We start from the raw sequence: 26,742 nt of genomic DNA, 5'->3' as shown, positions 1-26,742 counted from the left end.
TTCTCAAGTCTCTCTCTCTTCCCCTGCCATGATGTCTGAGTGGAGAGCTCTAATCCAAATGTTGCTGCTACAAGACTGCAGAGCCTACATCAATCCAGATGCAGAGCCCACTGTCAACCACAATAATATGTTTCAGGAGCAAGAAATAAACTTTTGTATGTTAAACCACAGATATTTGGATGTTGTTTATTACTGACAATGCAATTTAGCCTAATCTGGCTAATACATATTATTCAAATATAGGGTTTTTTTTTTTCAGTTATCCTTAAATAATACTTCAACAGACATTTATTATCTACTATGTGCCAAGCACTCTACTGAATATTTAGGATATAACAGTTAACATATTTTTGGAGAAATTAGAACTTTATTATATTATAAACATTTCCAGAATATAAACTGATTTTGTATCAAGACTTCTTGAAACGTTTAAAACTGTATGTAACTTAAGCCTATTATAATGTATGTCATTTTCCACTTTCCAATCTAGAAAATATACTGCAAGTTAGATCTAACGAAGGAAAAGAAAATCAATCTAAACTGCTTCACAGAGAAAACTAATGAATATAAAAACACACATCCCAAACTAAAACCCAATCAAGAAATAGATTCTGTAAAGCTATTAATCCTCCAATTTAAAATAAATGACCTCCCGAGGAAAAAATACTTCCACCATCATAGCAATTTGATGAATAAAAGCAGAGCCACCCTCATTAAGGGAAGTTACATTATGTATAAGAAAAATGTAGTAATGATTTTAGAAGAGAGGAAAAGTAATTTCCATGTTGGAGAGAAAGTACACTAAATGTTTTCTGTTCACTTAGCCTTTGTACCTGTTCACATGAAAAGAGCGATATGAACATGGACATCGTAAAACCAAGCTCCTCAACTATTTTTTCAATTTAACCTCAGGAGAACCAATGCAAGCGCTTCAAAATCCAAGGATAGACTGGTCCCAATGCATCTCCTCTTCTTGTCCTTTCTTTCCCTTGTTCCTTTTTCTCTTTTCTACGCTTACATTCCTCTTTCTTAGAGGCTACATCTTGGCTTTTTTTGTCCTTTCAGTTCTTAAGCTTTTCTGTACTGACTCTGACTGTTTCCACCTCTGTTTTGTTTCTTTGGATGCTCTTGTGTTTGTCTAAGTCTATTTCCTCATAAGCTTTCTTCCTCTTATGCTTGGGCCGCTCCTCTTCTGGTTTATCCCAGCCTTCCTCTGGGTGTCTTTTTCTCTTCTGATGTATCTGTTTATAACTAGTTTGATGGGCACTGGTACTGTTTTCTAAGGAGAGATGCCTGTAAACTCCAGATTCTACACTGTATGAGCTACAGTTATACTCTTGTTGACTAAAGTTCAGGGCTACTGGTTTTCCTGAGAAACAGTCCCTGGTGAATTGACAGTTGCTCAGGGAGTCTAGTCTCAGCCTGCTGTCATAAGCTGGTAGCCACTGAGGTAACCACTTCTCCACTGCTTGTGAAATATTGCATGGTCTTTGGTAGGTCTGGACGGGTTCATAAGGGAGTCTTTGATTAAACATTCTACACCTGGGTCTAGAATCAACCTCTTCTTTGTATCCACAGGTTTCCAAATAATCCTCTCTCATCTTTCTGAAACAAGTATTTGGCTCTAAGCCTCTGGTTTTCTGTACTTTGATATAATCTTCAAGTTCATCCTGAAAAGAGTCAGATGTCTTCTTTGAATGCTTCATTAGGTTGACAAGGGATTCTCCTTATCAGGTTGAGAACTTGATGGAGAAATTTGATCATATTCACCCATTAATTGTTTCAGTTTCTTAGCATGAACTTTCCCCAAATAGTGAGACTGTGCAACAACTGAAGAGCTAAAAACCATGATGCAGAGATTAAAAAATCTATTTTTTTGTCCAATACTCCACTCCCATTCACCTCATAATGTGAAATCCACTGCGATTCAAATTATGTCACTATTCCTTATAAGCCTTTTACAAAAGGTATCTGTATAAAGTTCAGTCTTTGCTCATTCAACGTGGTATCTTCTCTGAGGCAGGGGCAGCCATCTACAACTACAGTCCCCCTCCCCGCCAACGTCGCCAGTCGGTGGGTAGGCCAAGGTGGTGGAGGCGGAGAGGCAGGGACAACCGTTGCCGCCACCGCTGCCTCAGCCACCGAGCAAGTGGGGTGGGAGCAGGAGGCGGAGACCGGACTTCCTGAGGGAAAGTTGCTACCACTACCAGCGGCTGACTGGACAGCACCGCCGCCATGGCGGTGAGGTGCACTACTCCAGTTAACATTTGTTTTTTTTTTTGCGGTATGTGGGCCTCTCACTGTTGTGGCCTCTCCCGTTGCGGAGCACAGGCTCCGGACGCGCAGGCTTGGCGGCCATGGCTCACGGGCCCAGCTGCTCCGCGACATGTGGGATCTTCCCGGACTGGGGCACGAATCCGTGTCCCCTGCATCGGCAGGCAGACTCTCAACCACTGCGCCACCAGGGAAGCCCAGTTAACATTTTTAAAGTGTTGTCCTTGTGGAATTTATATTCTAATCAAGAAAATCACAATCACTATCAATAATCATGACCACTAAGTACAAAGAACGTTGACAAATAAAGGAGATACTGTCATAATATTATTAAGGACATTATTATTTATATGTGAGTTTTTCTTATTCACAAGATTAGAATATGCTTACTTTAGCTGAGTACATATTATATAACTGATTTATCTTTGATTCAATATTTGCTTCAAATTATTTAAAATGTACAGCATTTTCAAAGGAGCACCAACAATTTTAACAATTTTGAAGAAAGGTAAATGAAGAAGCAAGCAGTCTACTGCTTAACCAAAGGTCATTGTCATGCTAAATATAGTACAGGCTGTGCTCACTGAGAGAAGTCAGTCATCATCAACTTTCAGTCATTATTTGAAAGGCATTTAGAGGGCAAAGCCAGATTTCTTCTTTTCATTTGCTAAGATAAAACACTGATCCAAGTGTCTCAAATTCAAGTGCCTTTGGTTCCAGGAAAGCAATAAAAGAGTAAAGAAAACCAGATTTTTTGTGTGTCAACTGCTAAAAATATAACTATTTTTCATTTTATTGAAATATCATTTAACTATGTCTAATAATGTAAACATGTATTATAGCAGAGATTACATTTTAAATTGTACCTTAAATATACACATTGGCAGAATCAAGATGGCAGAGTAAGAGGACACAGAGTTCAAGTCTCCTCACAGCTAGGGCTCCTGCTAGATGCTGATGGGGGACCTCAGACACCTAAGTTGATGGGAGGAATCCTTGCTCAACCAGGTAGGATGTGGGAGGGAAGGGGAGGGGCAAGGAAAAATGGAGGTGGGTTGGGACCAGCACCCCTGAGGGAGGCTGGAGGAGGGGAGAGGTTCCCATGCTCAGAAGGGCCCACTCAAGATGGGGAGATAAGTGGGGATTGGAGGGGGATGCAGTGTCTCCCCTGCCCACTTGGGCCCTGGCAATCCTGTTGGGATCCCAGGCCTTAACGCCCAGATCCCAAGGCCTCCTCCAGCTAGATGAGTCCCGGGCCTGAGCCTCCTCCCCCAACCAGGCCTCTTCTAGTTTCATGGGTCCCAGGCCTGAGCCCTCCCACGACCAACGCCTCTTCTGTCTGCATGGGTCCCAGGCCTAAGCCCCACCCCCACCAAAGCCTCCTCTGGCTGCGTGGGTCCTGGAAGCCTGAGTACCATTCCTGACAGGGCCACCTCTGGCCACACGGGTCCAGGTGGGTTGAGTACTGCCCCCCTCCAAGGCCTCCTCTGACTGTGCTGGCCCCTGTGAGTGCACCGATGGAGGCCTGCGCCCCAGCACTTGTCCTCTGGGCCAGCTCCAGTAACAGACGCTGGTGAGAGGAACACACGCAGAAGTGGGGCTGACACAGCGGGTCCAGAGACCTCCCTAGAGGTCTTGGAGGCCTACTGGGGAGGTGGGAGTAGGGTGTTCTTGCACCATCGGAGCAAGAACATTGATAGAGGAGGCACCAGGGAATTTTTTATTATTTTATTTTTCATTTATTTAAAAAATTTTTTTTAGTACTTTTATCTTTTATTTTTACTTTTTTACTTAATTTAAAAATTTGTTTATGTTGTTTATTTTTTTTGCTGTTCTGTTCTGTTTTGTTGTTGTTTAATTATTTTTCTAATTTTTTTTAGTTTTTATTCTTTGTTATTGTTATGCTCTTTTCTGTTTGTTGATTTTTTTCTTTTCTTCTCTTTTTTTTTTTTTTTCTTTTGACTATCCACTCAGCCTGCAGGGTCTTGGTTCTCAGGGCAGTGGTCAGGCCTAAGCACCTGTGGTGGGAGTACCAAGCCCAAGTGCTGGACTAACAGAGAACTTCAGATCCCAGGGAATATTAATTGGTATGAGGTCTCCCAGAAGTCCTCATCTCGACACCAAGACCTGGCTCAACCCAACTGCTTGCAAACTCCAGGGCTGGATGCCTTAGGGCAAACAACCAGCAGGACAGGAACACAGCCACACCCAACAAAAAAAATGAAATGACAAAAAAAATATTAGGAAGGACAAGAAAAAACATACAAGACCAAATAAATGAAGAGGAAATAGGCAACCTATCTGAAAAAGAATTCAGAGGAATGATAGTAAACATGATCCAAAAACTTGGAAATAGAATGGAGCAACAGATCAAGAAAATACAAGAAATGTATAATAAAGACCTAGAAGAACTAAAGAGCAAACAGTGATGCACAACACAATAACTGAAATGAAAAATACTCTAGAAGGAATCAATAGCAGAATAACTGAGAGAGAAGAACAATAAGTGAGCTGGAAGACAGAATAGTGGACATAACTGCTGAGGAGCAGAATAAAGAAAAAAGATGGGGGCTTCCCTGGTGGCGCAGTGGTTGAGAGTCCGCCTGCCGATGCAGGGGATGTGGGTTCGTGCCCCGGTCCGGGAAGATCTCACATGTCGCGGAGCGGCTAGGCCTGTGAGCCATGGCCACTGAGCCTGCACATCTGGAACCTGTGCTCCACAACGGGAGAGGCCACAACAGTGAGAGGCCCACGTACCGCAAAAAAAAAAAAAAAGAAAAGAAAAAAGATGGAAAATAAATGAGGACAGTCTCAGAGACCTCTGGGACAACATTAAAGGCACCAACGTTCGAATTATAGGGGTCCCAAAAGAAGAAGAGAAAGAGAAAGGGTCTGAGGAAATATTTGAAGAGATTATAGTCATAAACTTCCCTAACGTGGGAAAGGAAATAGCTGCCCAAGTCCAGGAAATACAGAGTCCCATACAGGATAAAACCAAGGAGAAACACACCAAGACACATATTAATCAAACTAACAATAATTAAAATCAAGAAAAAAACATTAAAAGAAGCAAGAAAAAAGCAACAAATAATACACAGGGGAATGCCCATAAGGTTATCAGCTGCTTTTTAGCAGAAAAACTGCAGGCCAGAAGGGAGTGACAGGATATATTTAAAGTGATGAAAGGGAAAAACGTACAACCAAGATTATTCTAACCAGCAAGGATCTCATTTGGATTTGACAGAGAAATCAAGAGCATTACAGACAAGCAAAGACTAAGAGAATTCAGAACCACAAAACCAGCTTTACCACAAATGCTAAAGGAAATTCTACAGTAAGGAAACACAAGAGAAGGAAGAGACCTAAAAAAACGAACCCAAAACAATAAAGAAAATGGTAATAGGAACATATATATTGATAATTACCTTAAATGTAAATGGATTAAATGCTACAACCAAAAGACATAAATTGGGTAAATGGAAACAAAAAATAGATCCATATATATCTGTCTACAAGAGACCCACTTCAGACCTAGGGACACATACAGACTGAAAATGAGGGGATGGAAAAAGATATTCCATGCAAATGGAAATCAAAAGAAAGCTGGAGTAGCAATACTAATTTCAGAGAAACTAGGTTTTAAAATAGACTCTTACAAGAGATAAAGAAGGACACTACCTAATGATTAAGGGATCAATCCAAGAAGAAAACATAACAATTGTAAACATTTTTTAACATCTTTATTGGAGTATAATTGCTTTACAATAGTGTGTTAGTTTCTGCTTTATAACAAACTGAATCAGCTATACATATACACATATCTCCATATCTCCTCCCTCTTGCATCTCCCTCCCACCCTCCCTATCCCACCACTCTACGTGGTCACAAAGCACCAAGCTGATCTCCCTGTGCTATGTGGCTGCTTCCAGTAGCTATCTCTTTTACATTTGGTAGTGTATATATATACATGACACTCTCTCCCTTCGTCCCAGCTTACCCTTCCCCCTTCCCATGTCCTTAAGTCCATTCTGTACATCTGTGACTTTATTCTTGTCCTGCCCCTAGGTTCTTCGGAACCATTTTCTTTTCTTTTTTTTAGATTCTATATATATGTGTTAGCATACGGTATTTATTTTTCTCTTTCTGACTTACTTCACTCTGTATAACAGTCTCTAGGTCCATCCACCTCACTACAAATAACTCAATTTCACTTCTTTTTATGGCTGAGTAATATTCCATTGTATATATGTGCTACATCTTCTTTATCCATTCATTTGTCGGTGGACACTTAGGTTGCTTCCATGTCCTGGCTACTGTAAACAGATCTGCAATGAACATTGTGGAACGTGACTGTTTTTGAGTTATGGTTTCTCAGGGTATATGCCCAGTAGTGGGATTGCTGATTCGTATGGTACTACTTCTTTAGTTTTTTAAGGAACCTCCATACTGTTCTCCACAGTGGCTGTATCAATTTACGTTCCCACCAACAGTGCAATAGGGTTCCCTTTTCTCCACACCCTCTCCAGCATTTATTGTTTGTAGATTTTCTGATGATGGCCATTCTGACTGGTGTGATGTGATACCTCATTAGAGTTTTGATTTGCATTTCTCTAATGATTAGTGATGTTGAGCATCCGTTCATGTGTCTATTGGCAATCTGTATATCTTCTTTTGAGAAATGTCTGTTTAGGTCTCCTGCCCATTATTGGATTGCATGTTTGTTTTTTTGATATTGAGCTGCATGAGCTGCTTGTACATGTTGGAGATTAATCCTTTGACAGTTGCTTCATTTGCAAATATTTTCTCCCATTCTGAGGGTTGTCTTATTGTCTTGTTTATGGTTTACTTTGCTGTGCAAAAGCTTTTAAGTTTCATTTGGTCCAATTTGTTTATTTTTGTTTTTATTTCCATTTCTCCAGGAGGTGGGTCAAAAAGCATTTTACTGTGATTTATATCATACACTGTTCTGCCTATGTTTTCCTCTAAGAGTTTTATAGTGTCTGGCCTTACATTTTGGTCTTTAACCCATATTAAATTTTCTTTTGTGCATGGTGTTAAGGAGTATTCTAATTTCATCTTTTACATGTAGCTGTCCAGTTTTCCCAGCACCACTTATTGAAGAGGCTGTCTTTTCCCATTGTATATGCTTGCCTCCTTTATCAAAAATAAGGAGACCATATGTGCATGGGTTTACCTCTGGGCTTTCTATCCTGTTCCAGTGATCTATATTTCTGTTTCTGTGCCAGTTCCATACTGTCTTGATTACTGTAGACTTGTAGTATAGCCTGAAGTCTGGGAGCCTGATTCCATGAGCTCCATTTTTCTTTCTCAAGATTGCTTTTGCTGTTCGGGGTCTTTTGTGTTTCCATACAAATTGTGAAACTTTTTTGTTCTAGTTCTGTGAAAAATGCCATTGGTAGTTTGATAGGGATTGCATTGAATCTGTAGAATGCTTTAGGTAGTATAGTCATTCTCACAATGTTGATTCTTCCATTCCAAGAACATGTTATATCTCTCCATCTGTTTGTATCATCTTTAATTTCTTTCATCAGTGTCTTATGCATTTCTGCATACAAGTCTTTTGTCTCGTTAGGTGGGTTTATTCCCAGGTACTTTATTCTTTTTGTTGCAATGGTAAATGGGATTGTTTCCTTAATTTCCTTTTCAGATTTTTCATCATTAGTGTATAAGAATGCAAGGGATTTCTGGGCATTAACTTTGTATCCTAGTACTTTACCAAATTCATTGATTAGCTCTAGTAGTTTTCTGGTAGCATCTATAGGGCCTTATATGTATAATAACATGTCATCTGCAAACAGTGACAGCTTTACTTCTTCTTTTCTGATTTGGATTCCATTTATTTCTTTTCCTTCTCTGATTGTTGTGGCTAAAACTTCCAAAACTATTTTGAATAATAGTGGTGAGAGTGGACAACCTTGTCTTTTTCCTCATCTTAGAGGAAATGGTTTCAGTTTTTCACCAATGAGGACGATGTTGGTTGTGGATTTGTCATATGTGGCCTTTAATATGTTGAGGTAAGTTCCCTCTATGCCTACTTTCTGGAGGGTTTTTATAATAAATGGGTGTTGAATTTTGTCCAAAGCTTTTTCTGCATCTATTGAGATGATCATATGGTTTTTCTCCTATGGTTGGTTAATATGGATTATCACATTGACTGATTTGATTATATGGGAGAATCCTTGCATTAGTGGGATAAACCCCACTTGATTATGGTGTATGATCCCTTTAATGTGCTGTTGCATTCTGTTTGCTAGTATTTTGTTGAGGATTTTTGCATCTATGATCATCAGTGATACCACCCTGTAGTTTTCTTTCTTTGTGATATCTTTGTCTGGTTTTGGTATCTGGGTGATGGTGGTCTCATAGAATGAGTTTGATAGAGTTCCTCCCTTTGCTACATTTTGCATTTGCCTGTTAAGCCATCTGGTTCTGGGATTTTGTTTGTTGGAAATTTTTTACTCTCAGTTTCAATTTCATTGCTTGTGATTGGTCTATTTATATTTTCTATTTCTTCCTGATTCAGTCTCGGAAGGTTGTGCTTTTCTAAGAATTTGTCTAATTCTTCCAGGTTGTGCTTGCAGTAATCTCTCATGATCCTTTGTATTTCTGCAGTGTCAGTTACTTCTTTTTCATTTCTAATTCTATTGATTTGAGTCTTCTCCCTTTTCTTTCTTGATGAGTCTTGCTAATGGTTTATCATATTTTTTATCTTGTCAAAGAGCCAGCTTTTAATTTTATTGATCTTTGGTATCGTTTCCTTCATTTCTTTTTCATTTATTTCTGATCTGATCTTTATGATTTCTTTCCTTCTGCTAACTTTGAGGTTTTTTGTTCTTATTTCTCTAATTGCTTGAGGTGTAAGTTTAGGTTGTTTATTTGAGATTTTTTTGTTCTTGAGGTAAGACTGTATTGCTATAAACTTCCCTCTTAAAACTGCTTTTGCTGCATCCCTTAGGTTTAGGGTTGTCCTGATTTCATTGTCATTTGTTTCTAGGTATTTTTTTAATTTCCCCTTTGAATTCTTCAGTTATCTCTTGGTTTTTAGGTAGTGTATTTTTTAGCCTCCATGTGTTTGTATTTTTTACAGACCTTTTCCTGTATTTGGTGTCTAGTCTCATAGTGTTGTGGTCAGAAAAGATACTTGATACAATTTTAATTTTCTTAAATTTACCAAGGCTGGATTTGTGACCCAAGTTATGATCTATCCTGGAGAATGTTCCATGAGCACTTGAGAAGAAAGTGTATTCTGTTGTTTTTGGATGGAATGTCCTATAAATATCAATTAAGTGCACCTTGTTTAGTGTATCATTTAAAGCTTGTGTTTCCTTAGTTATTTTCATTTTGGATGATTTGTCCATTGGTGAAAGTGGGGTGTTAAAGTCCCCTACTATGATTCTGTTACTGTCGATTTCCCCTTTTATGGCTGTTAACATTTGACTTATGAATTGAGGTACTCTTATGTTGGTTGCATATATATTTACAATTGTTACATCTTCTTCTTGGATCGATCACTTGATCATTATGTAGTGTCCTTCTTTGTCTCTTCTAATAGTCCTTATTTTAAAGTCTGTTTTGTCTGATATGAGAATTGCTCCTCTAGCTTTCTTTTGATTTCCATTTGCATGGAATATCTTTTCCCGGTCACTCACTTTCAGTCTGTATGTGTCCCTAGGTCTGATGTGGGTCTCTTGTAGACAACATATATACAGGTCTTGTTTTTATATCCATTCATCCAGTCTTTGTATTTTGGTTGGAACATTTAATCCATTTACATTTAAGATAGTTATTGATATGTATGTTCCTATTACCATTTTCTTAATTGTTTTGGGTTTGTTATTGTATGTCTTTTCCTTCTCTTGTGTTTCCTCCCTAGAGAAGTTCCTTTAGCATTTGTTGTTAAGCTGGTTTGGTGGTGCTGAATTCTCCTACCTTTTGCTTGTCTGTAAAGGTTTTCATTTCTCTGTCAAATGAGAATGAGATCATTGCTGCATAGAATAATCTTGTTTGTTGGTTTTTCCCCTTTATCACTTTGAGTATGTTCTGCAACTCTCTTCTGGCTTGCAGAGTTTCTGAAGAAAAATCACCTGTTAATCTTATGGGGATTCCCTTGTATATTATTTGTTGTTTTTCCCTTGTTGCTTTTAATATTTTTTCTTTGTATTTAATTTTTATAGTTTGATTAATATGTGTCTTGGCATGTTTCTCCTTGGATATATCCTGTATGGGACTCTGCTCTTCCTGGACTTGATTGTTTCCTTTCCCATATTAGGGAAGTTTTCAACTATAATCTCTTCAAGTATTTTCTCAGTCCCTTTCTTTTTCTCTTCTTCTTCTGGGACCCCTATAATTAGACTGTTTGTCTGTTTAATGTTGTTCCAGAGGTCTCTGAGACTATCCTCAATTCTTCTCATTCTTTTCTCTTTATTCTGCTCTGCGGTAGTTATTTCCAGTATTTTATCTTCCAGGTCGCTTATCCATCCTTCTGCTTCAGTTATTCTGCTATTGATTCGTTCTAGAGAATTTTTATTTTCATTTATTGTATTGTACTTCATTGTTTGTTTGCTCTTTAGTTCTTCTAAGTCCTTGTTAAACGTTTTTTGTATTTTCTCCATTCTATTTCCAAGATTTTGGATCATCTTTTCTATCAACACTCTGAATTATTTTTCAGGTAGACTGCCTATTTCCTCTTCATTTGTTTGGTCTGTTGGGTTTTTATCTTGCTCCTTCATCTGCTGTGTGTTTTTCTGTCTTCTCATTTTGCTCAACTTACTGTGTTTGTGGTCTCCTTTTCACAGGCTGCAGGTTCGTAGTTCCCATTGTTTTTGGTGTCTGCCCCCAGTTGGTGAGGTCGGTTCAGTGGGTTGTGTAGGCTTCCTGGTGTAGCTGACTGGTGCCTGTGTTTTGTTGGATGAAGCTGGATCTTGTCTTTCTGGTGGGCAGGACCACATCCAGTGGTGTGTTTTGGGGTGTCTTGATCTTATGACTTTATGCAGCCTCTCTGCTAATGGGTGGTGTTGTGTTCCTGTCTTTCTAGTTGTTGGCACAGGGCGTCCAGCACTGTAGCTTGCTGGCCATTGGGTGGAGCTGGGTCTTAGCATTGAGATGGAGATCTCTGGGAGAGCTTTTGATGTTTGACATTATATGGAGCTGGGAGGTCTCTGGTGGACCAATGTCCAGAACTCAGCTTTCCCACCTCAGAGGCAGAGTCCTGACACCCAGCCAGAGCACCAAGACCTTGTCAGCCACACAACTTAGAAAGAAAGGGAAAAATAAAATAAAATACAATAAAGAATAAAAAAATATTAAAAAGATTAAAAAGTAATAAAAAAAATAAGAGAACAACCAACCCAAGAAACAAATCCACCAATGATAACAAGGGCTAAAACGTATCATAAGAAAAAAAAAAAAAAAAACAGAAAAATGGACAGACAGAACCCTAGGACAAATGGTAATAGCAAACCTATACAGACAAAATCACACAAAGAAGCATACACATACACACTCATAAAAAGAGAAAAAGCAAAAAATTTTATATATATATATATATAGGAAGAGGCAACCAAATCAATTAACAAATCTACCAATGATAATGAACTCTAAATACTAAAGTAAGATAAATATAAAACCAGAAACATATTAGATGCAGAAAGCAAACCCCAAGTCTACAGTTGCTCCCAAAGTCCACCACCTCAAGTTTGGGATGATTCATTGTCTAATCAGGTATTCCATAGATGCAGGGTACATCAAGTTGATTGTGGAGATTTACTCTGCTGCTCCTGAGTCTGCTGGGAGAAATTTCCCTTTCTCTTCTTTGTTCATACAGTTCCTGGGGTTCAGCTTTGGATTTGGCCCAAATCTGCGTGTAGGTCTCCTGAAGACATCTGTTCCCACCACGACAGGATGGGGTTAAAGGAGCAGCAGATTCGGGGGCTATGGCTCACTCAGGCCGGAAGGAGGGAGGGGTATGGAATGCCAGGCGAGCCTGCAGCTGCAAGGCTGGCATGATGTTGCAACAGCCTGAGGCATGCTGTGTGTTCTCCAGGGGAAGTTGTCCCTGGACCACACGACCCTGGCAGTGGCAGGCTGCACAGGTTCCCAAGAGGGGAGGTGTGGATAGTGACCTGTGCTTCCAAACAGGCTTCTTGGTGGCTGCAGCAACAGCCTTAGTGTCTCATGCCCTTCTCTGGTGTCCTGTGCTGATAGCCGTGGCTCACACCCCTCCCTGGAGCTCATTTTGGGGATGCTCTGAATCTCCTCTCCTCATGCACCCCAAAACAATGGTTTCTTGCCTCTTAGGCAGTTTCAGACTTTTTCCCAGACTCCCTCCTGGCTAGCTGTGTCGCACTAGCCCCCTTCAGTTTGTGTTCATGCAGCTAACCCCAGTCCTCTCCCTGGGATCTGACCTCTGAAGCCTGAGCCTCAGCTCCCATCCCCTACCCACTCTGGTGGGTGAGCAAATAAGCCTCTCATGCTGGTGAGTGCTGGCGGCACTGATCCTCTGTGTGGGAATCTCTCCACTTTGCCCTATGCACCCCTGTTGCTGCACTCTCCTCCGTGGTTCCGAAGCTTCCCTCTGGCCCACCCCCTGTCTCTGCCAGTGAAGGGGCTTCCTAGTGTGTGGAAACTTTTCCTCCTTCACAGCTCCCTCCCAGAGGTGCAGGTCCCATCCTTATTCTTTTGTCTCTGTTTTTTCTTTTTCCTTTTGCCCTATACAGGTACATGGGGAGTTTCTTGCCTTTGGGGAAGTGTGAGGTCTTCTGCCAGCATTCAGTAGGTGTTCTGTAGTAGTTGTTCCACATGTAGATGTATTTCTGATGTATTTGTGGAGAGGAAGGTGATCTCCACATCTTACTCCTCCGACAACTTGAAAGTCTCTCCCAACTTTAAATATTTATGCACCCAACATAGGAGCACCTCTATACATAAGGCAAATGCTAACCACCATAAAAGGGGAAACTAACAGTAACACAATAATAGCAGGGGACTTTAACACCATACTTACACCAATGAACAGATCATCCAGAAAGAAAATTAATCTGGAAAAACAGCTTTAAATGACACAACAGAGCAGGTAGACTTAATTGATATTTATAGGACATTCCATCCAAAAGCAGCAGAATACAACTTCTTCTTAAGTGCACACAGAACATTCTCCAGGATAGATTACATCTTAGGTTACAAATTAAGCCTTGATTAATTTAAGAAAATTGAAACTGTGTCAAGCATCTTTTCTGACCACAACACTATGAGATTAGAAATTAATTACAGGAAAAAAACCTGAAAAAAACAAAAACACATGTAGACTAAACAATATGCTGCTAAGTAACCAAAAGATCACTGAAGAAATCATACAGGAAATCAAAATATACCTAGAAACAAATGACAATGAAAACACGAAAACCCAAACTTATGGGATGCAACAAAAGCAGTCTTAAAAGGAAAGTTTACAGAATTCAATCCTACCTCAAGAACAAGAAAAATCTCAAATAAAAAACCTAATCTTACACCTAAAGCAACTAGAGAAAGAAGAACAAACAAAACCCAAAGTTAGTAAAAGGAAAGAAATCATAAAAATTAGAGTGGAAATAAATGAAATAGAAACAAAGAAAACAGTAGCAAAAATCAATGAAACTAAAAGCTTGTTCTTTGAGAAGATAAACAAAATTGATAAACGCTTAGTGAGACTCATCAAGAAAAAAAGGCAGAGGATTCAAATCAGTAAAATTAGAAATGAAAAACTAACACCACAGAAATACAAAGGATCCTAAGAGACTACTACAAGCAACTAGATGCTAATAACTTGGACAATCTGGAAGAAATGGACAAATTCTGAGAAACTAACACCACAGAAATACAAAGGATAACTGACACCACAGAAATACAAAGGATCCTAAGAGACTACTACAAGCAACTATATGCTAATAAATTGTAAAATTTGGAAGAAATGGACAAATTCTTAGAAAGGTACAGCCTTCCAAGACTGAACAAGGAAAAAATAGAAAATATGAACAAACCAATCACAAGTAATGAAATTCAAACTGTGATTTAAAATTTTCCAACAAACAAAAGTCCAGGACCAGATGACTTCACAGGTGAATTCTATCAAACACTTAAAGAAGAGCTAACACTGATCCTTCCCAAACTCTTCCAAAAAATTGTAGAGGAAGGAACACTCCCAAGCTCATTCTACAAAGCTCCCATCACCCTGATACCAAAACCAGACAAAAATATCACAAAAAAAGAAAGTTATAGACCAACATCACTGATGAACATTGACCCAAAAATCCTCAACCAGGTACTAGCAAACAGAATTCAACAGCACATTAAAATAATCATACACTGAGATCAAGTGGGATTTATCCCAGGGATGCAAGGATTCTTCAATATATGCAAATCAATCAATGTGATACACCATATTAACAAATTAAAGATAAAAACCATATGATCATCTCAATAGATGCAGAAAAAGCTTTGGACAAAATTCAACACCCATTTATGATAAAAAAAGAAAACTCTCCAGAAAGTGAGCCTAGAGGGAACCTACCTCAACACAATAAAGGCCATATATGACAAACCCACAGCAAACATCATTCTCAATGGTGAAAAACTGAAAGCATTTCCTCTAAGATCAGGAACAAGACACTGATGTCTACTCTTGCCACTCTTATTCAACAGAGTTTTGGAAGCCCAAGCCATGGCAATCAGAGAAGAAAAAGAAATGAAAGGAATACAAATTGGAAAAGAGGAAGTAAAATTGTCACTGTTTACAGATGACATGATACTATACATAGAAAATCCTGAGGAAGCCACCAGAAAACTACTAGAGCTAATCAATGAATTAGGTAAAGTTTCAGGATACAAAGTTAATGCACAGAAATCTCCTGTATTCCTATACACTAACAATGAAATATCAGAAGGAGAGATTAAGGAAACAATCCCATTTACCATCACAACAAAAAGAATAAAATACCTAGAAATAAACCTGCCTAATGAGGCAAAAGACCTGTACTCAGAAAACTATAAGACACTGATGAAAGAAATCAAAGATGACAAAACAGTTGGAGAGATATACCACGTTCTTAAATTGGAAGAATTGATATTGTGAAAATGACTATACTACCCAAAGTAATCTACAAATTCAATACAATCCCTATTAAATTTCCAGTGGCATTCTTCACAGAATTAGAACAAAACATTTTACAATTTATATGGAAGCACAAAAGACCCCGAATAGCCATAGCAATCTTGAGAGAGAGAAATGGAGGTGGAGGAATCAGGTACCCTGACTTCAGACTATACTACAAAGCTACAGTAATCAAGACAGTATGGTACTGGCACAAAAACAGAAATATATATCAATGGAACAGGATAGAAAGCCCAGAGATTAACCCAAGCACCTATGGTCACCTAGTCTATGACAAAGGTGGCAAAAATATACAATATAAAAGACAGTCTCTTCAATAAATGATGCTGAGAAAACAGGACAGCTACATGTAAAAGAATGAAATTAGAACACTCCCTAACACCGTACACAAAAATGAACTCCAAATAGATTAAAGGCTTGAATGTAAGACCACATACCATAAAACTCTTAGAAGAAAACATAGTCAGAACACTCTTTGACGTAAATCACAGCAGATCTTTTTTGACCCACCTCCTCTACAGTAATGAAAATAAAAACAAAAAAAAAATGGAACCTAATTAAACTTAAAAGATTTTGCACAGCAAAAGAAACAATAAATGAGATTAAAAGACAACTCTTAGACATGGATAAAATATTTGCAAATGAAGAAACTGACAAGGGATTAATCTCCAAAATATACAAACAGCTCATGCAGCTCAATATCAAAAAAAGCAAACAACCCAATCAAAAAATAGGCAGAAGACCTAAGTAGACATTTCTCCAAAGAAGACATACAGATAGCCAACAAGCACATGAAAGGATCTTCAACATCACTATCTATTAGAGAAATGCAAGTCAAAACTACAGTGAGGTGTCACCTCACATTGGTCAGAATGACTATCATTTAAAAATCTACAAACAATAAATGCTGGTGAGAGTGTGGAGAAAAGAGGACCCTCTTGTGCTGTTGGTGGGAATGTAAGTTGATAGAGCCACTATGGAGAACAGTATGGAGGTGTCTTAAAAAACTAAAAATAGAAATACCATATGACCCAGCAATCCCGCTACTGGGCATATACCCAGAGAAAATGATAATTCAAAAACACACATGCACCCCAATGTGCATTGCAGCACTATTTACAATAGCCAGGACATGGAAGCAACATAAATGTCCATTGACAGATGAATGAATAAAGAAGATGTGGTACATATATACAATAGAATATTACTCAGCCATAAATGAGTGAAATTGGGTCATTTGTAGAGACATGGATGGACCTAGAGTCTGTCATACAGAGTGAAGTCAGTCAGAAAGAGAAAAACAAATATTGTATATTAATACATATATGTGGATTCTAAAAGAATGGTACAGATGAACATTTTTGCAGGGCAGGAATAGAGAAGCAGACGTAGAGAATGGACATGTGGATATGGGATGAGGAAGTGGGGTGAGATGAATTGGGAGATTGGGATTGACATATATACACTACCATGTGTAAAACAGATAGCTAGTGAGAACCTGCTGTATAGCACAGGGAGCTCAGCTTAGTACTCTGTGGTGACCTAGATGGTTGGGATGGGGAGGGGGTTGGGAGGGAGGTCCAAGAGGGAGGGGATATATGTATACATGTACATATACAGCAAAAACTAACAGCATATTAAAGCAACTACACCCCAATTAAATATATATATATATTTATTTATTTATTTATATATACATATTAAAAAGCAAGGGCGGGCTTCCCGGGTGGCGCAGTGGTTGAGAGTCCGCCTGCCAATGCAGGGGACACGGGTTCGTGCCCCGGTCCGGTAAGATCCCACATACCGCGGAGCGGCTGCACCCGTGAGCCATGGCTGCTGAGCCTGCGCATCTGGAGCCTGTGCTCTGCAACGGGAGAGGCCACAACAGTGAGAGGCCCACATACCGAAAAAAAAAAACAATAACAGGGGCTACTAAGTATTACATTTCTCTTTCTTAATTCATTGCTTCTTTGATTTAAAACTGGAAAATTCACCCTTTTACTTCTACACCAAGATGACTGTGTCTAGTTGTGTGTTTTATATTGCTACATGCAGTACAGAATTCAGCCTTGAATCCTTTATTGGGGAGTTTTATTTAGCTTTACTCAGAAAAGAAAATAGCTGTTCACAAAATTAAGTACATCTGGGCACCTATAAAATCTTTACAGAATGTTTTTTACAATTAAGAAAACTACTTTACAGAGATATTTGTAGAATTCTAGTATTCTAGAACTTCTATTTAGTTTTCAGAAACATTTCTGCAGCTCAGAAACTTCCATTTGAAGCTCTTTGTTCACATGATTAAAGTTAATTTTGAGAGCTTAATTTGACTGAAATTGAATATTAGCACATATTTATAAACTGTGAAATCAGAATATTTTCTGGAATCCAGTTCATACTTGGAGAATGTAGTTTAAGCTACAGTTGTCACTTTTAGAGTCACTTTCATCAGAGGAATGTAAATTTCCATTTTCCTTCTCAGATGCTTCCCAAAGACACAATTTTACTTGAAATGGGCACATAAAATCATTGGTAACCACTTGTGAAGGTCTTTTCAAGGTGTTTAGATGAGTTGTAACATCAACCAAAAAGGTGAAGATTCATCCCTCAATCTCTGGTGAGCTGAAGCAGAAATTTTCCCAAGATGACATGAGCAAGTCAATTTCTTTCAACTCTTAAAAATAAGAAACTTCAATACAACTAAAATGACTCAACCAAGTCCCCTAGCCTCTTTATTAGACAACTTATTTGATTGTGTTTCTAGGGCTTCAAGTAAACATTGAGTTATCTACATTTCAGCCACAGGATATTCTTATCTTACTTCAAATGAAGACAGGCTTCATTTTTAAAAAAATCATTTGGTACAAAGTAATTCTTGGAAAATTGTATGTGTCCCTCAAAATTTTAGCACCTGAAATTTTCATCTCAGGAGTTTGGTATTAACATAGACTTTCATGGAGGCACTATCTAATATTAGAGTCACTCCCTAATATTTCTTGGCCAGTTTTCATTAAGTATTTCAAAACATTCCTCGACACAGATACTTTGTTTGTGAATGTTGTGCCTGTCATGGGTTTTATGTCCAAAATTTCTTCAGTCACATTTATATTCTCATTTACAACACATACAAATATAGCTAAACAGATGGTATTTGTTACATTTGGGCTTTCCTCAGCTACAATGGAACATGACATAAAAATTTCAACTTCCTCCAATGTTTTTTAAGTTGTTGTCATTTCTTCAACATTTTGAGCTCACATTTCTTATTGGAATTAAATCTTAATGACAATTTAAATGATTGTTTAGGACACATAATTTCTTCTGTTTTTAATAAGGTAATTTTTGTAGGTAATACCTGACTGATTTTATGGCAATTTTACTCAGATTTTTTAAATTCAAAAACAAACTCATTAAGAACCTACAAACAAGATTACTCTACCCTGCAAGGATCTAAGTGAGATTTGATGTAGAAATTAAAACATTTACAGACAAGCAAAAGCTAACAGAATTCAGCACCAGCAAACCAGCTTTACAACAAATGCTAAAGGAACTTCTCTAGGCAGGAAACACAAAAGAAGGAAAAGACATACAGTAACAAACTCAAAACAATTAAGAAAATGGTAATAGGAACATACATATCAATAACTACCTTAAATGTAATGTAAATGGATTAAATGCTCCAACCAAAAGACATAGACTGGCTGAATGGATACAAAAAAAAGACCTGAATATATGCTGTCTACAAGACACCCACTTCAGACCTAGGGACACATACAGACTGAAAGTGAGGGGATGGAAAAAGATATTCCATGCAAATGGAAATCAAAAGAAGCTGGAGTAGCAATTCTCATATCAGACAAAATAGACTTTAAAATAAAGACTATCACAGGAGACAAGGAAGGACACTACCTAATGATCAAGTGATCAATCCAAGAAGAAGATATAACAATTGTAAATATTTATGCACCCAACATAGGAGCACCTCAATACATAAGACAAATACTAACAGCCATAAAAGGGGAAATTGGCAGTAACACAATCATAGTAGGGGATTTAACACCCCACTTTCACCAATGGACAGATCAACCAAAATGAAAATAAATAAGGAAACACAAGCTTTAAATGACACAATAGACTGGATAGATTTAACTGATATTTATAGGACATTCCATCCAAAAAGAACAGAATACACTTTCTTCTCAAGTGCTCATGGAACATTCTCCAGGATAGATCATATCTTGGGTCACAAATCAAGCCTTGGTAAATTTAAGATAATTGAAATCATATCAAGTATCTTTTCTGACCACAACGCTATGTGACTAGATATCAATTACAAGAAAACATCTGTAAAAAATACAAACACACGGAGGCTAAACAATACACTACTTAATAAGCAAGAGATCACTGAAGAATTCAAAGAGGAAATCAAAAAATACCTACAAACAAATGACAACGAAAACACGATGACTCAAAACCTATGGGATGCAGCAAAAGCAGTTCTAAGAGGAAAGTTTATAGTACTACAATCCTACCTTAGGAAACAACAAACATCTCAAATAAACAACCTAAACTTACACCTAAAGCAATTAGAGAAAGAAGAACAAAAAAACCCCGAAGTTAGCAGAAGGAAAGAAATCATAAAGATCAGATCAGAAATAAATGAAAAAGAAATGAAGAAAATGATAGCAAAGATCAATAAAACTAAAAGCTGGTTCCATGAGAAGGTAAACAAAATGGAAAAACTATTAGGCAGAATCATCAAGAAAAAAAGGGAGAAGACTCAAATCAATACAATTAGAAACTAAAAAGGAGAAGTAACAATTGACACTGCAGAAATACAAAGGATCATGAGAGATTACTGCAAGCCACTCTATGTCAATAAAATGGACAAACTGGAAGAAATGGACAAATTCTTAGAAATGCACAACGTTCTGAGACTGAAGCAGAAAGAAATAGAAAATATGAATAGACCAATCACAAGCACTGATATTGAAACTGTGATTAAAAATCTTCCAACAAACAAAAGCCCAGGACCAGACGGCTTCACAGGTGAATTCTATCAAACATTTAGAGAAGAGCTAACACCTATCCTTCTCAAACTCTTCCAAAATTTAGCAGAGGGAGGAACACTCCCATACTCATTCTATGAGGCCACCACCACTCTGATACCAAAACCAGACAAAGATGTCATAAAGAAGGAAAACTAGAGGCCAATATCACTGATCAACATAGATGCAAAAATCCTCAACAAAATACTAGCAAAGAGTATCCAACAGCACATTAAAAGAATCATACACCATGATCAAGTTGGGTTTATCCCAGGAATGCAAGGATTCGTCAATATATGCAAATCAATCAATGTGATACACCATATTAACAAATTGAAGGAGAAAAATCATATGATCTTCTCAATCAATGAAGAGAAAGCTTTCAACAAAATTCAACACCCGTTTATGATAAAAACCCTGCAGGGCTTCCCTGGTGGCGCAGTGGTTGAGAGTCTGCCTGCCGATTCAGGGGACTCAGGTTCGTGCCCTGGTCCAGGAAGGTACCACATGCCACGGAGCGGCTGGGCCCGTGAGCCATGGCCGCTGAGCCTGCGCGTCCGGAGCCTGTGCTGAGCAACGGGAGAGGCCACAACAGTGAGAGGCCCGAGTACCACAAAACAAACAAACAAACAAACAAAAATAAACAAACAAACCAACCCTGCAGAAGGCAGGCATAGAGGGAACTTTCCTCAACATAATAAAGGCCATATATGACGAACCCCCAGCCAACATCTTCCTCAGTGGTGAAAAACTGAAACCATTTCCACTAAGATCGGGAAAAAAACAATGTTGCCCACTCTCACCACTATTATTCAACATAGTTTTGCAAGTTTTAGCCACAGCACTCAGAAAGAAAAAGAAATAAAAGGTATCCAAATTGGAAAAGAAGAAGTAAAGCTGTCACTGTTTGCAGATAATATGATACTATACATAGAGAATCCTAAAGATGCTACCAGAAAACTACTAGAGCTAATCAATGAATTTGGTAAAGTAACAGGATGCAAAATTAATGCACAGAAATCTCTAACATTCCTATACACTAATGATGAAAAATCTGAAAGTGAAATTAAGAAAACACTCCTATTTACCATTGCAAAAAAGGAATAAAATATCTAGGAATAAACCTACCTAAGGAGACAAAAGACCTGTATGCAGAAAACTATACAACACTGATGGAAGAAATTAAAGATGATACAAAGAGATGGAGAGGTATACCATGTTCTTAGATTGGAAGAATCAACATTGTGACAATGACTCTACTACCCAAAGCAATCTACAGATTCAATGCAATCCCTATGAAACTATCAATGGCATTTTTCACAGAACTAGAACAAAAAATTTCACAATTTGTATGGGAACACAAAAGACCCTGAAAAGCCAAAGTAATCATGAGAAAGGAAAATGGAGCTTGAGGAATCAGGCTCCCTGACTTCAGACTATGGTACATAGCTACAGTAATCAAGACAGTATGGTACTGGCACAAAAACAGAAATATAGATCAATGGAACAGGGTAGAAAGCCCAGAGATAAACCCATGCACATATGGTCACCTTATCTTTGATAAAGGAGGCAAGAATATACAGTGGAGAAAAGACAGCCTCTTCAATAAGTGGTGCTGGGAAAATTGGACAGCTATATGTAAAAGAATGAAATTAGAACACTCCCTAACACCATACACAAAAATAAACTCTAAATGGATCAAAGACCTAAATGTAAGGCCAGACACCATCAAACTCTTAGAGGAAAACATAGGCAGAACACTCCATGACATAAATCACAGCAAGATCCTTTTTGACCCACATCCTAGAGAAATAGAAATAAAACCAAAAATAAACAAATGGGACCTAATGAAACTTAAAAGCTTTTGCACAGCAAAGTAAACCATAAGGAAAATGATAAGACAACCTCAGAGTGGGAGAAAATATTTGCAAATGAAGCAACTGACAATGAATTAATCTCCAAAATTTACAAGCAGCTCATGCAGCTCAATATCAAAAAAACAGACAACCCAATCCAAAAATGGGCAGAAGACCTAAATAGACATTTCTCCAAAGAATGTATACAGATTGCCAAGAAACACATGAAAGAATGCTCAACGTCATTAATCATTAGAGAAATGCAAAACAAAACTACAATGAGATATCATCTGACACCAGTCAGAATGGCCATCATCAAAAAATCTACAAATAATAAATGCTGGAGAGGGTGTGGAGAAAAGGGAACCTTCTTGCACTGTTGGTGGGAATGTAAATTGATACAGCCACTATGGAGAACAGTATGGCGGTTCCTTAAAAAACTAAAAATAGAACTACCATACCATCCAGCAATCCCACTACTGGGCATTTACCCTAAGAAAACCATAATTCAAAAAGAGTCATGTAGCAAAATGTTCATTGCAGCTCTATTTACAATAGCCAGTTCATGGAAGCAACCTAAGCGTCCATCAACAGATTAATGGATAAAGAAGATGTGGCACATATATACAATGGAATAATTCTCAGCCATAAAAAGAAACGAAATTGAGTCATTTGTAGTCAGATGGATGGCCATAGAGTCTGTCATACAGAGTGAAGTAAGTCAGAAAGAGAAAAACAAATACCATAGGCTAGCACATATATATGGAATCTAAGAAAAAAAGAAAATGGTCATTAAGAACCTAGAGGCAAGATGGGAATAAAGACTCAGATCTGCTAGAGTGGACTGGAGGATATGGGGAGGGGGAAGGTTAAGCTGTGACAAAGTGAGAGAGTGGCATGGACATATATACACTACCAAACGTAAAATAGATAGCTAGTGGGAAGCAGCCGCATAGCACAGGGAGATCAACTCAGTTCTTTGTGACCACCTAGTGGGGTGGGATAGGGAGGGTGGGAGGGAGGGAGACGCAAGAGGGAAGAGATATGGGAACATATGTATATGTATAACTGATTCACTTTGTTATAAGGCAGAAACCAGCACATTGTAAAGCAAGTATACTCCGATAAAGATTTAAAAGAAAAAACTCAGTGGAAAATAAAATGCAATTGGTGACTTATAAATAACAGAATGACAGATTTTAATGTTTGGCTTCTCAACTAGTTTAGTCATAGTAACTCATTTGCTCATTTTCTAGCTACTCAAGTAGGTCATTTACAAGATCAAAGGAACATGAATTTTCATTAGATTGATCAAAAGAAGCCAGATATTTTCTTGCTTTCAAACATACCCATTAACTTTAGTGGAAAGAACATATTTATGCCATTGAATATGTTTTCTTTGTTAGTCTGCTCAAAGAAACATTATGAAAATATTGGGACATTTTCATTTATGCTAAAATTTTACTAAAACTACAAAAAGATATGCACATTTTTTCATACACAAAGAAGTACATCTGACAGTGTATATTAGCCTATATACAATATAAATCTATGAAATGAAATCAACTAGCCAAGTGAATCTTTTAAATAAATGTCTATGTCTAACAGTGTAAAAGCCTTTTAAGTTCCAAACATACATTTACTGCCTTAAATGCAACACAGTCTGCTGTGTAAATAATGTGTATATTCTTTGGAAGTTCATAGTTATATAATTATCCTTGAAATCAATCTCAAGTTTCATCTTGGTAGGCTAACAAAAAAGATTTGTATGAAAAATATAATGAATATCTATTTAAAACAGTATATTTATAAGTTTCTCCAATAGCAGAAATATTAAGTGAAATATTTTTATCTAAAAGATATGGGACTCTGTGTATGGATTCATTTTGCATAATCAACTTAGTTCCATAAACAAACTTTTGGTTGTTGATTTCTCTCTATTTAGTAAACTAATTTGTAGGTGTAACCCAAAGTTATAGTTTAATTTTCCAAAGCAATATTCCTAACACCTAAGTCTACCCAATAACCAAGTGCCCATCTATCATTTTAATTAAATAAGGAAAAAAGAGCCAATTTGATTTTTAAAAATTAGCTAAACAGTTGTTTGATTTTACAAGCCAAATAATAGGGTTCTTCTGTAGTTTCTGCTGTCAAATTTCTCTGGCTTTGGTTCACTCTATCTAATTGTCTCAGGATAAAGTTCTTTGTTAGATTGGATTATTGAGAGGTATTGTGGAGCAATGGAAGCACACAATAAATTTTATGTTAGTTGATTATGACAAGGAAGATAGGAGGAGAAGGAAGAGAACACCAACAGAAACACTTGCACCTTCTCATTTAAATCTTTCAACAGCTTAGGCAAATCTTATTATCCCTGTATTACAAATGAGGAAACAGGAGTAAGAGAAGTAAAATAATTTTTCCAAAGTCACAAAGGTGATAAATGTTGAATTCAAGTTTTAAACCTGAGTTTCTGACCGCAAACCAGGGCTTTTTCCCTCTTTACCATGCTGCTTCCACCAGGCTCAAACCAGTCAGTACAATGTAGACATTTTCAGCAATATGGATTTATTTCATCTCTAGATCTATTTTAATGTTACATATGAATCACTCTAAGAACCTAATGTCGATATGTGGAAACCTGGTTAACAAGAAACAGAACTCAGATTGAAATCTAAGGATTGGATCTGGAAACAACCCACCTCTTCCATACACTTGGCTAATAAACCTTTCAAATTCTCTATAGTGACCAAAAAAAAAAAAATTTAAGAGAATGAAACTTCCTATCCCCAGTATAAGATGGTTGATTAAACTTCAAGGTAGCTTGGGAGAAATTGCTTTGTCTATCTCAGACTCAGTTTCCTCAGCAAGAAAGGATGCTAGATATTGGGTATTTTATTGCTATCTCTATTTTTGCTAAGGAGACGAGGGACCTAAGTTAGACACTGGGGGAAATTACGACATCCTAAGTAAAATCTCTCCCACTCAAGAGTTTTAAAAAAAATAAAAATAGCTTATGTTTTGCCCCAAAGTCACCAAAATTTGATGAAAGAAAAGGAGAAAAGGTAAGTTTAAGCTACCTGATTCTCTCCTGGGATCAACTACTCCTCTGGGATTCCAGTCAGTTACTTCTTTTGTGGCACTTTAGTGCATGAAGGAGTTACTGTATCTTGTTAGAGGGAACAATTTTTCTATCTCTCTGATTACTCCTAGTACATTGGTTTGTTTTGAACTCTGAATAAAAGTGTTGTAGCCTATATTATTCCAGGTTCCCACTGGCTGCAGTACTTTGCCAATTTCTCACTGAGCAATGTAATCTCAACTTTTTTCCATCAGTAAGAGATCACAGGTTGGAGAAACTCACTTGCTAATTTGCACTAGTGGTGATAGGGACTATTGAAAATCACCAGATTTTATATATTAGAAGATATCTAAGCAAACATGATTAATACTCCTAAATATATTTTTTCTGAGAAACTGCTTACTTTGAATTATTTACATAAATATTCTTTGCACTCACTGTACCATGATAGTGAAATATCACCAAGTTTTAGAAACACTTTAAATCATTTAATCTTTTCTAAGCAATGGAGTGAGACACTCAATTCTTTTCTTAGCAATGGGGCAAGACATTGTGTATTTGTTTTCTCCAACAGAGCAAGAACAGGAAAAAGATTTAAATTCTACTTATAAGGGAAACTTCATTTTAAATGAAGATCATTAAACACTGAAATAAGGATTGGGAAAGGTCAAAATAGAACAAAGATGTGTTTTAACTAGAGAATAGACTATCTCCTGGAAGGATTCAGTTATGGTTCAAGGACCATCAATTCCTATAAATTTAAAAAGTCTTAATCTGCATCAACATATTAAAAGATGGTCTATTCTTACCTCTTCAATTTATAGGCAAGGAAACTGAGAGAGAAGGATAAAATGACTCCTACTGAAATTAGAATTCATGGGTCAAACTTAAATTTTTCACCTTGGAAAATACATTTTCACAGCTATGGTTGACAAAAATAAATAAAATAAACAAAAACATGTTACTTGAGGTTTGGGGAACATGGGTTGAAGAGTTAATGAAAGCTCAAATAACACTGCTATATCACTCACAAAAATATTGAAGTTACATTTCTGTCCTTACCCTTTTCTCTTTATATAAAATTACTCCTTTTGTATCACTCTATGACCTGTATTCTTCAGAGACCTGATTATATAACCAGTGGCACAGCTTGCTTAGATTTCAGAGTTTGTATTAAATAAAAAGGACTTTGAACTCCATATTTAGGGATATATGAAAGAAACACAAATTTCAAATGTGTACCTCCTCAAGTTTTGAAATTAACTTTTAGAACTAGGTCAAAGGAGTTGATTTTGTCTTTAATTTGATGGATGGGTT

At 37.5% G+C, this 26,742-nt stretch overlaps 1 pseudogene; it reads right to left on the bottom strand.

Annotated features, from left to right (window-relative positions):
* Window positions 1-931: 931 nt before the first annotated feature.
* LOC101332248 (lysine-rich coiled-coil protein 1-like) lies at window positions 932-1,828 on the bottom strand (annotated as a pseudogene).
* Window positions 1,829-26,742: the final 24,914 nt, after the last annotated feature.

The sequence above is a fragment of the Tursiops truncatus genome, chromosome 17, assembly GCF_011762595.2.
Source record: "Tursiops truncatus isolate mTurTru1 chromosome 17, mTurTru1.mat.Y, whole genome shotgun sequence".
Classification (NCBI taxonomy): Eukaryota; Metazoa; Chordata; class Mammalia; order Artiodactyla; family Delphinidae; genus Tursiops; species Tursiops truncatus.
Note: the sequence above shows the minus strand (reverse complement) of the source record. Positions and strands in the feature narration are given on the sequence as shown.